Below are 13,907 nucleotides of genomic sequence, written 5' to 3'. Positions count from 1 at the left end.
AGAAAAGAATGAAGCAGTGACACCTGCTACAGCGTGAGTGAGCCTTTCATTACGCTAAGTGCAAGGAGCCAGTCACAAAAACCCATATATGATATGATTCCATTCACATGAAACATTCAGAACATGCAGCTCTATAGAGACAGAAAGTAAACCAGTGGTTACCAGGGCCCGGGAGGAAGAGAAGGAATGAAGAGGGACTGCCACTGGGAACAAGATTTCTTTTGACACTGATGAAAATGTTCTAATCTTAGATCGGGGCGATGGTTACACAATTCTGCGAATATACAGAAAACCACTGAACTGTACGTTTTAAACGGGAGAATTTTATGATATGCAAATTATATCTCAGTAAAGCTGTTAAAAAAAACACTAGATTAAAAAAACAACTATCATCTTTTAAAAGCTACAGCAGAAACAGAGCCAACATGGAGGACAGTAAATATGGTGAATCCTTATCTTTCCAAGATTCTCAAGATAAACCCTGCGCATTAGAAGAATTAGTCCATCAACCCTCACGGCTACGATGTAACCAAGTGAGATGAATCAAACACAGAAGGGAAAGTTTCTAAACCCAAAGAAATAAACTGTGCAAAACACACACACACACACACACACCACAAAATCAAAACAACATGAGTCCCTGTATGGGTATGTATGTGTCCCAGTGTCACTCATGCCACCGGAGTTTCTCTGGCTCTCCTCTTGTTACTTAAAAGATAAGCCCTGGGAAGGGCAGGAACTTGATTTTTTTTTTTCCCTCATGACACATAAGACCTAGCACAGCTGAAGATTTCAAAACCTTTAAAGGCAGCAATAAGTATTTTAAGGTGCACCAACTATTCCCTGAACTGCACTCTGGACACCATTGTGGTCACTATAAGCTGTGCTTATCCCCCATCAGCGATGGGAATGGGGGCGTCATTCTACAGAAAATCCCTCTCAGGCAAATTAGGCAGCATTCAAATCTTCCATAAAGTGAGCTGAAGAACACGTTGCTAGAACTTCACAAACATACAAATGAGTGAGCAAAGCTGAACAGTACACAGATGAAGCCAGAGATTGTCAGTCTACCTCGCATAACAGCCAAATTATCTCAGCCCTCTAAAATAAGGGCTCTGTGATCTCAAATCACCACGCACTCACTTAGTGCCGGCCACGTCACGGCAAGACGTGCTGCTTACTAGCAGCGGGATACACAAAAGATAGTAGACTCCTTGCCTTGCGTATGTGTACACGCACGCACACACACACACACACACACACCCCCAATAAAACTGAATTTTAAAAATTATTGGTGAGCATGCAAATGAGTGTTGTCATTTCCAAGGCAGTCATTCTGGAATGACTTGAACCTACTTATTCCAAAGAAAACTGTCACTGATTAAAATATATTTTCAAACTCCACTTGTGGAACTGGCTTTAGAATGACATAGGAAAAAGCAGCTCATCATTTTATAGGCACACTCACATAGAACTGAGCCTGGCAGAGAATGAGCCCTCTACAAATATCTAATATATATATTTAATTACTGGTAACTGTTTAAAATATTCAAAAGACTGTATCTCGGACCATGAAGGCAGCTTCTCAATCACCGGCAGTGTTCTCGGAATGAGATCATCACAGGGTTAAGTGTGTAATTTTCCAGGGTGACTATTCTGAAGACAAGCTTCAGCACCTTACCTATTTAGATGGAAGCTGTTACATTTGTTTGCTTTCAATGTCACGCTGTATTTACATTAAAGATAACAAAATACAAGGTGCTCTGACTGCTAAATGAGTATTACAGACTGTAAACTCTACAGAAACTCAAAAGAAAAGGATAACAGACAACAATCAGAAAGACAACAAGGCATCTTGCCAGGAATTGAGAATTCAACAGGTTACAGTACTATTCCTGCCTATAAAAAGTTTCAGGTAAAGTTTTATAAATGGAGGTTGAAGGATCTATAGAATTCATGTTGCTGGAAAGGAGCGTGGAGGGCATTCGAAAGGGGGGGGGCGAGTCACAGATTAGAAGAACCTAAAGAGGGAATGGGAGGTAAACCAGGAGATAAATCAAACTGGAGCTGAGAGACCTTAATCCCTGAGCTTTCTTTTAACAGGCCAGTGGGTGGATGAATCATTACCCAACATGAACTAAAGCAAAGCAACACTATACTACGGGAAAGTGTTCCCAAAAAAAGAGGCCTCTGTGCCACGTTGGTGTTTGTTCACATCTCTCACTCTGGCTGCCTCCTGGTTTCCACGGCCTTGGATTTACCCACTTGGAAAAACAACCCCTCCTTTGAACAATACCAAAATCACTACCTCTGCCCTGCAATTAGACAACAAACATACATATTCCAGCCTCTAACTGAGGCCATCAGCTCATCCAAAGCAGAGACTATGTATTTTGGCACATCGTACCAATCAGCAGTGTCCTAGCAGGTATTCCAATAAGTAACGGATTATAAGTTAACAGTGAAAAATACCTGGATATTGTCCAATGATAAACCCCCAGCAGGGCTAAAATTTAAGACTGGTGACACCCCGTACTGGTGAGGACACAGAGTTCCTGGAGCCCTTAGGTGCTGCTGGTGGGAGCGTCAGATGGTACAACCACTTTGGAAAACAGTTGAGCAGTTTCTAAAAAAAGTTCAGCTTACCCAATGACCCAGCAATTCCACCATGAGTATTTATCCAAGAGAAAGGAGCACATATGTCCACAAAAAGGCTTGTATAAAAATGTTCGGAGGCTGCACCACAAAGTGAACAGACCGAATACCACTGACCTGTACCCTAAAAACGGCTAAAATAACAAATTTTATGGTATACCTTTGCCACAGTGAAACAACTGTTTAGAGCATCTTTATTCGTAATGGTTAAAACCTGGAAACAAGACAAATGTCCATCAACCTGAGAACAGAGAAGCAAATTGTGATATACTCGTGTGACAGACTACAGCAGGGCAATCCAAAAGAACAAACTACTGATCTGGGCAACAACGTGGACCAATCTCAGAAATATTACGCCGAGCACAAGAAGCTGGAATCAAATGATTCTACTGACGTGCAGCCCAAGAGCAGGCAACACTAATTTATGACCACTGAGTCGAAGCAGTGGTAACATTACCTCTGGGGGACGGGTACCGCCTAGCGAGGGGGCATGAAGGAACTTCCTGTGGTGATGAAAATGCGCCATGTCTTGATCTGGGTAGTGGTTACAAAAAGTAAAAACAGAGGGGGAAAATTCTTGAACCCATGCCCTTAAGATTTCACCATAATTAATTATGTTTCAATGCAAACGAAAGAAAAAAAGGAAACCAAACAGGTGGGACACTCCAGTCCATTATCCACATGAAGTCCAAGACTGACTTTTTGTCTAGCCCTCGGCAAACACTCTGTTATCACAAAATAAGAGCTCCCAATAAAAATTCCTTTGGGTTACTGGAGGATCTATCCCAGACAGGGCAATATCTTTTAAGGTCTGACTAGAGTACTTTAAAAAGAACATACAACTAATCCATTGATTTCCTGGGCTTTTTTTTTTTTAATTCACTGAATTTGTAAATTCTAAATATATATTTTATTCCTATTAGGACCCAAATGAACCATTTGACTATCTTGGGTTTTTTTAAGTTGAGAAGACTGCAATAAACACTAGTTCCCAATATAACAGACAGGTACGATGAAGCAAGGCAGTCTGACTCTGATCACAGTGAATAAACCAAGTAGGAGACTCCACACTTCTAAGATTCCAAAGGAAACTTTTTTCAAGTTTCCTCAACATACGTTTAAGTCCTTCACAAGACAATAAGGGAAATCATCCACTCAAAGCTTGGGAATGCTAGTCACTTTTTGAGCGTGGATAAAACTACTGTAAACAGTAAGTCAGCTAAGAGACAGCAACCTGTAATAAGAACGCTTTTCATAACCTGTAATTACCTGCTTTCTTTATTTACATCTTCATTGTGTGCCTCCCATCTTCGCTGTTATGCTCCAAAAACCCAGGGATCCTGCTGTCTATTTTGTTGACATCTACATCCCCAGCACATACAACAGTGCCTGGCACGTAACAGGTATTAAATATTCTCCCATAAGTGATCAGTTCACTTCATAGACTAAAGGCAAGTGATTAGAAAACAAGATGAGGGGCTTCCCTGGTGGCGCAGTGGTTAAGAACCCGCCTGCCAATGCAGGGGACACGGGTTCGAGCCCTGGTCCGGGAAGATCCCACATGCCGCGGAGCAACTAAGCCCGTGCGCCACAACTACTGAGCCCACACGTCACAACTACTGAGCCCACGCGCCACAACTACGGAAGCCCGCGCACCTAGAGCCCATGCTCCACAACAAGAGAAGCCACTGCAATGAGAAGCCCGCGCACCGCAACGAAGAGTAGCCCCCGCTCGCTGCAACTAGAGGAAGCCTGTGCACAGCAACGGAGACCCAACACAGCCAAAAACAAACAAACAAATAAATAAATAAATATAAAAATAAAATGATGAGATCGATGTGTCTCCCCAGTGGGCTGTGCCCCTTCTATTTAAAACAAAAAAACAAAAAACAAAAAAACAGATGAGGAGGGGCAGTTATTTCTAAGCAACCAGCCCACTTCAAAATGTTTCTCTACAGACACTGAGCCTTAAAGAGTGCCCCCCCAACCTTCATATGCCTCCTTTTCCTGGCTCTCTGTCCCCCCTCTAAGAACATTCTAAGAATTAACAAACTCCCTTGTGTTCTCAACTAACTGAGCATCCCTGGGCTAGTCACACAATTCCAATGTCTCTTTATCTTGAATGAAAAGACAGTGGAGTGGATTCACTCATAAGCAGACACCACGGTGCTTGATGCTAAGAACAAAGAGACCAAAGACAAAGGCCTGGCCCTCCCAGAGCTTACAGCAAGGCAGACAGGTGAGTACAAATGCTCTGACAGAAGCACACGTGGCACGCCACGCAAACGCAACACCTAACCCTGCCAAGAAGGTCGGGGTGAAGAGGGTCACTTTCCAGAAGAAGCCTCTGCCCTTGAGGGAGAGGCTAACAGGCGTCATGAGAGAGAAGAGGTGGAATTTCAGGAAGAGGCCACGGCTCACTGGAAGGAAGGAGTCGGGTGTGTGTGGACCACAGGTGCAAGTGAAGGAGCGATGGGAGACATGACGTGGGCGACAGAGTAGTGGAGGATGAGGCTGGAGGGGTACATGAGGAATGACACTCCCGTGATGTTACAGACCAAGGCCCAGAGGGAACGTGATGAGAGGTGGGGTCAGTGATGCGGTTATTTTAGTGATAATGAAGAAAACCCATGGAGACCTGACTAAGAGAAGGGTTCCTAGGACCTCTTCAACTTCTTATTCTAGTCTTTGTTCCTAGGTGACCATTCTTATTCTCTGTCCCAAATTACCATCTCCGGCAGTGGCCACTTCTCTGAGCTCTAAACCTATATACTCAACTTTCTAATACTTATCTCTCCTTTGAAATTTCAAAGATCCTTCAAACTTAACACACCCAAAACTAAACTCATGAAACTCACAATCTCACCACAGAACCCAGTCTTCCCCCTGTGTTTCCCGTCTCTGCAAATGGCAGCACCGTCCCTCCACGTGGACAAGCCGGAAGCTGAGGAAGCAGCCACTATCCTCCCCGTCACCTGCCTCTTCCCCTGCTCCCATCCAGAACCACGCCCTTCAGTCTTCTCTCCAAACATCTTTAAAATCTACCCCCTTCTCCAACTCCACGACCACCGCTGTGACTCGGGGTGGTGACCTCTTGCCCAAAGCATCGCACAGTCACGTCCTCTCCTATTTCTCCTATTTCCTTCCAATCTGTTCTCAAGCTCAGAACAAATGTTTATCAGCCTGCCTCTCTCTCACGTACCCTCCTACCCACCCCCAGGAGCACATAAAACCCCTGCCAATGCCGCGCACAGCACCTCGTTCACGATGGAGTGGGGACCCCATGAGTCTCTGAGCCAAGGGATGTAAGAATTTTAAGAATTTGGAACCACCAAGGACGAACAAGTGTCCACTGAACGTGCCACGAGGGTAACATTTAGTGACCCTGTCCAAAAAAGTTTCAATGGAGTCGTGGGAACAGAAATCAGATGGCGGTGGAATGAGGAGCGAATGGACAGAAGCTAAACAGAGAACACCGACCTTCTTCCGATAACGTGGATGGCAAGGAAAAGAGACCTAATAGGTAAGAAGGGAACACAAGGTTTAGGGATGGGTTAGTTTTTGTTTTAAAGTTGGGAGAGACTTGTGCGTAAGCACATGATGAAGGGAAAGACCCAAGAAGAGGAAGAAAGGAAATCAGAAAAGAAGCCAATCACTGATAAGTCCCTGAGGCCAGAGGGTAGGAACCTGTGAGCATAAATAGAAGAACCAGCCTTTCACTGGGCCTAGGGGAAAGGAAAGAAGGATGGAGTCAGATTCTGAACAGCCTGCAGGCAGGAAAGCCAAGGAGATGCGGTGGTTCCACTATTTTCTCCTTACATGGTATATAAGGATTCTTCCCACTCTACAAGAAGGCTCTCTCTCATTCTCTCTCTCTGTCGAACAAAATATAAAACCATGTATGGTATACACGTGTGTGTATGTATTTTATATATTTATATAGAGAAAATATGTAAAAATATATTTATATATAGATCACTTTATTTATATATATATCTATTATGTGTTATATTTATTATTGGACGCTAAGAGCAATATTTGATGTCTGCTGTTAGTCCTGGAATTCTACTTCACTCTACCGCTTCCCTCCCTTTATTGAAATAAAGCCTCTAACAGAAAAAGGGCTCCATCATCATCTCCAGAAATTGGTGGTAATTGTTCCCAATGGGGAATTCAGTGCGTCAGTGTTACAGAACTTTACATAGGTTTCACACCGAGAATGACTACTATTTTCCATCCCTTTTACCCTCCACGCCATAGAACTTCTAGCCTGGTACTGTAGCTGCTATTACATATTTCTTTAAAAAGCTACCCAAATCACTCTCCTGGGTGATTTTAAGCACTGGCAAAGAGGTCAGAGCTTTTCAGCAGGGAAATAACACACGGTTCTCTGTGGGGTCAGCCAATAGTTTATCAGTTGCTCATCAAAAAAAAACACCAATAGTTTAAAAGGACACGCATAGTAAGAAAGGGAGAAAATGGGTACAGGAGAAAGCTGCCGACAACGAAATAAGATTTTAAATTAATCCCTTGTCACTTTAAGAGGGCTGCCACGTCACGGAAGGTGTGTCTGTTTTCAAAGGGGGGGAACATGCAGAAATGCGCACTCATCACTCCCTCGACTGGGAACCGGGAGACAGCGCAGGCTCTGCCCAGCGCAAGGTGAGGGAGTGTGGGCACGGTGCTACACTGCTCGGCAGGAAGCATCTGCCTCAAAGCCTTCAGTTCTGGAATTCACTCCATTAAAGTCTAATCATTAGCCAAGAAGGATTAACAGGCAACTCTTTTCATGCACAACAGATGTAAAATAAACACCAAGAGGGAGACATAGGAGGGTCCCTCTTCATTCATAACTTTAGGTGGTGCATGAGGCCGCCTATTGTTTCAGCTCTTTGTGGCTCTCCGGCAGCCACCTCTATACAATGCAGAGTATTGTTTGAGTACTGGAACAAACAATTTAAGCTTCTTCTGTATATCTACAAGTCCCTGCATTACCATCCAAGGAAACCTGGCGCTGCGACAAAGCTGACTTGTAACACGTCTCAGCCTTCAAGCAAATTGCTCATTAATGCACAACTAAAGTTTCTGTTCAGACCCTAATTAACCTATGTATCTCCAGAAGTGTCCCCCCACCCTCCCCCAGTCCTGCGCGCTCCAAAACTGGGCAGAATTTTTGTTTTGAATTTTATTTTATTTATCTTTTTATACAGCAGGTTGTTATTAGTTATCCATTTTATACACATCAGTGTATACATGTCAATCCCAATCTCCCAATTCATCCCACCCCCTCACCCCCCCCCACCCCACCGCCACTTTCCCCCCTTGGTGTCCATACGTTTGTTCTCTACATCTGTGCTGGGCAGAATTTTTCTAACACACCATTTTCCATTACACATGGATGCTGGTGGGCTTTAACAGTGGTGACGACTGTGACCAAAATACTGACTGAAAAAAAAGTTCAGACCAAAGCAACACCACGTCTATTAACAGGGGAGCAGCAGGTGAGTGAAAAGGGAGGCTGGGACATCCGCGAAAGTTCCAGGGTGAAGCCGTCCCCCACCCGAGAAGCAGGCTTCATATGGAGAAGACAACCTCTTAGGACATGGCCACTACTTTAAAAGATCTCATAAACAAGACACAGAGAAGACTTACAGGATAATTCCAATCAAACAGGGCTAAAAAAACCCACAAAAAAAACAAAAAGAAACCACCAGACAAAATTAAGCTAATTTGTCTAGAATGGCACACATAGGTAGTAAACGTATAAAGAAAAGCAAGTTACAACTGCGACGCCCTCTTGGGGTCGGGAGGAATTCTGACTGGGAGAGAACACTTGAAGGAGGCGGATGAATACTTCTTCACCTGATGATGATTACAAGGTTGATTATTTTTAAACTATAAATTACACATATGTTTTATGTACTTTTATGTCTATATATGTTCCATAACAAAAAATGTTAAGAGACCGAGACACACAGAGAGAGACAGACAGACACAGACAGAGAAAGATCAACCCAAGACCTAACACATTCCTTAGCAGAGCAGAGGCATTCCATACATGTTTAAGAGAATGGATACTGGGTTACAAAAGCACAGTACTGAGTCTTCTCCAATCACTTACTAAATATTTTTCAGTTTGTTATGTTTACAGACTTCTTTGCAAACAGATGGGTGAAATGTTAAGAGTTCAGAAAAGATCATACAAATAGCCACAAATTAAAGACAACTTTCAGAAGAGATTTTCTATTTTATTTAGCATAAATAAACATTCTTTCAACTTGAAGTGATTCACATTGTTAGGATTAAAACATATCCTGTATACAATACACTGAAATTAAAACAATCTACAGAATTCTAAGAAAGAAAATGTAGAAAAGGCAAGATAAGAAAGCAAACGGATGGCAATAATCCCTCAGAACTTAGTAGAACAGGTAACATTCAGGAAGGCAGAGAGAAGGAAAGCAAAAGAGAGAAAATCAAAATTTCAGACTCTGCTTCTAAAATAAAGTGGTTGAAGTATTTGGGGGGCTGGGGTGGGGGGAGCGGCTGATATATTAATTCATTAAAAAATAAAAGGGAGAGGGACTATTTTGTAAGACAAACTGACGTTGCTGAGGAAGGCTTGAGCTCAGCTCCAAGGAGCCCAGTATATACATAGACACCACTAAATATAAACAGTCACGGAATAAACGTGCAGATACAGAGAGATAAAACAGATACAGTCAGAAACAATCCCTGGTAAGCCTGATTTTATATCTTTGTGTACATGCAGAAGTGCTAAATCTGGATCTAATTTCTTCACGACAAAACCCAGTTTTCTGCAACATCCTCACAATAAAGCAGAACCGAACTATTAAGGAGAGGTATCGAATCTTCTCACACGCAGAGGGGGAATTTCTTCGTATCTTACGGTGTGTTTTTAAAATAATCTTCCTTCACAGCGAACGAATCCAAACACCCTAGGAATTGAAGGCCCTGAGGACGAGAGTGAAGTAAGGCGGAAGGAAGGAAGAGAAATCCGCCTTCCAAAACAAAGCTGGTGTAGGTTCCAAGAAACAGCCAAGTAAAATAATCCTTCCAGAAAAGGGTAGAGAAACAAGGGAGGGGAGCCGGAAGGAAGGAGGGGATAATCACACGTTCCCTCCCAAACTGTAGATAGAAGGAATACATACTGGCCAGGTCCTCGCGGGAGAGCTCTTGGGCTCACCTGAGTTTGTTTTATTAACCAAGCTCCTCCCAACCTCTCCTCCTCTCCCCCCTCCCCCCTCTCTCTCCAGCTCTCCTTCCCCCCCTCCCCCTTCACTCCCGACCCTCTCCTACAAATTAAAAGCTACAGTAAAATGAATTTCCACAGCAAGACAGCTGCAGACACTTTACCTCACCCCTGGGTGAAGAGCTGGTCACTTGATGTTCGGGGCGGGGGACAGAATACAGCCAGTACAAAGCAGCTCTGCTCTGTGCCCTTTTCAACTCACTACTACCGGACACTCCTAAGTTTCCTGATGCCTCTGAGCTCATTAGACAAAGAACAATGAAACCAGGACTCCATTAAACTGCTGCTGGTTAAACTGGCAGAAAACAAAAGAAATCCGTCAGCAGGGCATGGGCCTCGCTCACATCCCTAGTGGGGTCTCACTCGACTCAACCACCCTCGTTGTGTACATTTTCCTTTCAATTCCAGAAAATTCATTTATATGTAGCCTGTGATGAAACAAGTGATAATTAAGTTCTGAAACAATGAACAGCTCTAAAAGTCCAGGAACTTGTAATGCTCTTCTCTGAAACTTTCAGAAGATCTGAAGATACAATCTATTCTTCCTTTCTCCCAATATAAATCACACCATTAAATTAAAAGGGAAGAATTCTTCTACCAAATTACACCTTAATGGCTCTTAACCCATAATTAAAGTATCACTAACAGCAGCTTAAAGCCACGGCCAACCAGGAGTACATTTATCAGGACCTAAGTTTTCAGCACTAAGTAATTATGTAAATAGAACTATCAGCCATCTTGAGAAAAGTCCATGGTCGAACCAGCTCCCTGGTCCCTTGAGGAAACTCTCTGTGACTGGCATCTACACAGGGCCTCCTCCCCTGCAGTCAGAGCAAAGTTAGCAAAGCTTCGTGCCAAAGGAGCGAGGCAAGCGAATTCCGAGGACTCTCCTCGCCTAGAGCCCTGATTACCGTCTTCCCTGATGATCACAAGAGTTTGGGAACCTAGACCGACAACTGGTTTCAGAGCAAAGAAGAATCCAGGTCACACTCAGCTGTGCATCGTGATCCAAGATGCTGTCCCTGTGCTGCGGGCTGTGAAGGTCCCTGGGACAGAGCACGGCCCCTAACATCAAGGAGGTGATGATTAATTAAGGAGGCAAGACATCAAATAATTTTGGAGAGGTGGTGCGGTATAGAAGAATCACAGACTAACTGAAACCACTTTGCTCCTCAATTCAATTCTGTCACAAACTTTCTGAATAAACTCGGACAGACAAGTTACCTCTCTAGGTCTCAGTTTTCTTGGCAAAAACAAGGCAAATGTATTAGCTATATCTAAGGCCCTGGATAGCTCTGCAATAATTAGATAATTAGAGAACATGAGACAGTATAAAATTAAGTGCTAAATTATACAGCAGCGAGCACAGCTGCCGACAGAGAGATTTCATTGATTTCTGAGTCCACCACTTCCTGAGAGCCACACCAGGCACTGTGCCAGGACTCAGGGATACAGTGACCAAGACAAAGCCCCGCCTTCATGAGGCTTTCGGTCTATTAGTGGCGCATTCTCAGGAGTTCAGAGGGGAAAAAATGAAGGCTCCTTTTCAAGGAGATAAGAGGCAAAACTGGGATTCAAGCGGGTATAATTTGAACATACGGTAGGAAGGGTGATGACTGATGAACTGGCTAACTGTTGAGAATTTCAGCAATAAACCAGAGACTTTTGAAAAGACACATTAATACCCAAGCAGAGTTCTGCTAACTGGCTTATCACCAATGAAGGTAGCTAGTTTCCATAAGTTAGCCAAACGCAGATTCTTCCTGCCCTTTGCCAAGCATCTTCTCCTATCCCAACAGGTCCCCACCCCAAATCTATTTGTGGTTCATTTTTTTTCCTTAATTCTCTTTTCCATTATGCTTGTGGATTTCTATGGTGAAAGTCAGGAGCCGACACCCAGCAGAGAGTCATATCTAAGCCATCTGGAGTCTACCCTAAATGTGGGGTTTTAGGAAGACCTTGTAGGCTATGAGAGAATTGGCTAAAAAAGACCTATTTGTGCGTAAGTTCCTAGAGAGGCTGAGGAAAGATGGTGCAGACACAAGGTTTATTTTGTGGAGTAGAGCTCTAATACAAATAAGGAAAACAGTACAACTAACCTAGAGAATAATTAACCGTCAACATCTTACCTTCTTAAGACTAAAAATTCAGAAAACTATTTTGTCCCTTATTTTTAAGAGACGTGAAACATGCCTGGGCCCTAAGTGAAATCAAACACTGCCCACCAACTGTACATTCCGTTTTGCAAGTAACTTCCCTGGAATGCTGGTGAGCTGATAGATTTAATACGAATACTCTCAAAGTGCTGGACTTAAAAGGAACAATAACTATTCCAACTTTTCTTATCCCCCCCGCCCCAAAAAATCCCATCTAAGATTTATGCCCATCTTCTAAACACCCTTTTGAGTTCAGAGCAGATGTGTGCAATGTTTACACTGAGAAAACCACTAGGACATAAACAGCCCACTATAAACACCACTCAGATTTTGCTGTGCTTTTCGTCATTTCCTGTGTATTTATTTTGGTGTTAAAATAATGTTAACTTTCATAATAAGGAAAACAGCAGCAGATGTTTAAACCAAACAGACTACAGCACATCATCCCACACATCTACTCAACTTTCAGAATCAAAGTTTCTTCCTCCCAATTAAGGAGGGAACCTAGAAGACCACTCTCGTGTATGGTACCTACTAAACAACAGATCAACCTGGACAAGCTTTCCGTAAGCTTTTCCTCACCACCTGCAGACACAAAAAATTAACATGGTATCAATTTCCTAATAATCCCTATATTCCTCTCTCAGGCTGATAATTATGCTTTGTTTTATTCTGAAAATATCTTATTACTCAATGACAAAGACAATCCAACAGAAAGTGCCTTAGAAGTTTTCAGTTTCTTGTTCACTGAAAAAAAATTCTTTTAAACTAACTGCAATGTTAATTTCACAGGAAACACGCCTGGTGGCCTGTTGCTTAGACCACTCTAAAACGGACTTGAGGACACGGTGGGGGGGGGGGAAGCTGGGATGAAGTGAGAGAGTAGCACTGACATACATACACTACCAAATGTAAAATAGATAGCTAGTGGGAAACAGCTGCACAGCACAGGGAGATCAGCTCAGTGCTTTATGACACTTAGAGGGGTGGGAATAGGGAGGGTGGAGGGAGGCTCCAGAGGCAGGGGATACAGGAGTATATGGATACGTATAGCTGATTCACTTTGTTGTACAGCAGAAACTAACACAACATTGTAAAGCAATTACACTCCAATAAAGATGTAAAAAAAAAAAGTCTGCCTTTTAAATGAGTGACTTTAGAAACAGGATGATACCTAAAGCAGCAGATTCAAAGAAAGCAATTCACCAAAATTCGCATTCCTGGAACAAGTAGGATTAAAACAAACAAAAAAAAAGACTACTTTAAATATGAGATTCTCATCCACAAAGTTAAATAAAACCAAGAATGAGATTTTTTCCTTGAAGGGGAAAGGGTAAGTTTTTGACTGCTTGGGCAACAGGGCTAAAGTTTCTACACGAAAAATACAAGTGGATCGGCTCACCCTCCCAAGTTTCTTCCATGTTTTCTCTTTCTAGAGCAATGTTCAGTTCACTATAGGCAGAGACATGGAAACTTCTCCTGCTGAATCAGAAGGGAGAAGTCTCCTTGATTTGTATGTGGTTACACAAAAAACACTTCCCCTGCCAAGCTGAATTCCCCCGGAGATGTGTCTCCGGCTACTCAGACTCAGACCATTACCACTTTTTCAAATCGCACGTAGATAATGTTGGATTAAGAAATTCCCTTTTCTCTTCTTACTACTAATAGAGACAGCTTGAAACACTACAGGGCAGTGGGGAAATACCTCATGGTTTAGTAGGCGGTAATAAGTGATAAGATTTCCGAGTTGTTTTTTTGTTTTTGTTTTTTAATTTAGCTTTCTGGTTGGTGGGTTGTGCAACCACTTCCACAAGGGACAGGAG

At 42.9% G+C, this 13,907-nt stretch overlaps 1 protein-coding gene across 7 annotated transcripts in view; it reads right to left on the bottom strand.

Moving 5' to 3' along the window:
• Positions 1–13,907, bottom strand: part of VGLL4 (vestigial like family member 4) — a 161,916-nt gene that overhangs the window by 66,113 nt on the left and 81,896 nt on the right. The gene's annotated exons all lie outside the window — the stretch shown is intronic.

Source organism: Globicephala melas, chromosome 11 (genome assembly GCF_963455315.2).
Source record: "Globicephala melas chromosome 11, mGloMel1.2, whole genome shotgun sequence".
Lineage (NCBI taxonomy): Eukaryota > Metazoa > Chordata > Mammalia > Artiodactyla > Delphinidae > Globicephala > Globicephala melas.
This window is presented reverse-complemented; position numbering and strand designations above follow the sequence as displayed.